A 1,782-nucleotide genomic window follows, 5' to 3' on the forward strand; every position below is an offset into this window, starting at 1 on the left:
TTGGAGCTTGGCTGCATCAGTTTATTCATTTTCACAGCTTCCTTGCTCACAGGCATGTGACTAGCATCTTATCATCATTGTACAAAATGAAAACTGGAGGTACTAGGAGATGAAGCAACTTGCCCTAAGTCTCATAACTATTAAATTATGATATTTTGCTTAGAACTCATGTCTTCTTTCAATACAGCAGGATTTTTCCCCCACTAGATTATTCTTCCTTTACATAAATTTAAGAAGTAACAGTGAACTGCAAGGCAGGAAAGACTGACTACCTGGGTAAACTCCAAGAAAATACTTCAAGGTTGGGTTAAACTGACCCAACAGGGGTTCTGAGACTTGGCAGAAACAGAGGCTAGGCTGAGGGAACCATACATGTTTTCTGACATTCAGCCAATGACATGTAAATTACTGTAACAGATCTACAAAATGCAGTCATGTGAGAAAAAGTGAGCAATATGTGTGTTTTACGATAAACTTCTTTCCCCATTTGATTTTAATTAAAACTCCTGTTCTGCCCTGGAGTTTTGTGGGTGAGCTTTCCCTTGTGTTGTGCCCTGAGCTTTCCCTAGTGTTGTGGGAACTGCTCTTGTAGGTGCTGGAAGACTAGGTTCTCCAGAGGCCACCTCTGGGAAGGTGATTTTATGTGAGGAGACTGCGGAATGTCCCGGGTATGTATGTTCAGTTGCCCTGAACTGGTCACATTTATGACTCTGGAACTGCACATTCTTCAGGAATGAAGCCATTCCAAGGACCTTTGCTGCCAAAGCCACAAGGAGGCATTTGAATTCCCAGGGTCACCTCTCTCAAACTGAACTTGGCTGCCAGGACTGAGTCACTTTCTTCCCACTGTGGGTCACATTACTGGTAGTAGGTTCCACCTGTTTCAATAGTTGTTTGATGACAAAAGTGACTCTTAAGAACTGAGTGATGGGGGCAGCTGAGCAGGCTTCCAAACCAATTGTGGGTGAGAACAAGAGAACCAGTTCCCTGCAAAAGAGATTCTGAAGACAACTAAGTGGGAAAAGGATGATCCAATAGGCGATTTTCTCAAAGACCTTTCTTGGGATTAACAGTGTGGGGTGAGGTTCAGTTTAAACAGCAGCAGGAAGAGAGAGAGCAAGCTTAAATTATAACCAAAACGAACACAGATCAGATATACTGAAGAACTTCTGAACACATTAGGGATCATAAGCAAGGAGAAAATTTTTTTTTCTTTAGGAAGCTTTAAGAATATGTGCTCACTTTGGCAGCACATATACTAAAATTGGAACAATACATAGAAGATTAGCTTGGCCCCTGCACAAGGATGACAGGCAAATTCTTGAAGCATTCCATATTTTAAGACTGTAACTGTGTAACCAAATAAACCCTCTTTTATAAAAAAAAAAAAGAATATATTACATAGGTCTCTATAGTAGATACCTGGAAGCCAGATCCATCAGAATTAATACTAGAATTCTCCAGGTGGAAACAGACTTCCACCAAATGAACCACCTTAGAGAAAAAAGGAGACAAAATCCTTTCTGCCATCTTGAAAGACTCTTTGCTCAGGTCACCCCATCTCTGCCCTCCACAAGCACTCTACCTTCATCCCATTTTGTAAGTTCATTGCTATATTCCCAAATAAAATACCAGAAACCGATTTCTCCCAGCACAGCTTTCACCCCACTCATCATCTCAAAAGCATACCCCTTTCTTACCATCTCCCATGAGTGGATGAAGTGAGGTCCCTGTTTAATTAATAACCATTTAAGTAACAGAGAGGGTTCCGTAAGTTGTTCC

General features: G+C 41.2%; 1 non-coding gene across 1 annotated transcript; it reads left to right on the forward strand.

Annotated features, from left to right (window-relative positions):
* The first annotated feature begins 1,234 nt into the window (after positions 1-1,234).
* Positions 1,235-1,341, forward strand: LOC119543576. Its single transcript, XR_005218642.1, has one exon. It is a non-coding gene; the product is annotated as a U6 spliceosomal RNA (small nuclear RNA).
* Positions 1,342-1,782: the final 441 nt, after the last annotated feature.

The sequence above is a fragment of the Choloepus didactylus genome, chromosome 8 (genome assembly GCF_015220235.1).
Source record: "Choloepus didactylus isolate mChoDid1 chromosome 8, mChoDid1.pri, whole genome shotgun sequence".
Lineage (NCBI taxonomy): Eukaryota > Metazoa > Chordata > Mammalia > Pilosa > Megalonychidae > Choloepus > Choloepus didactylus.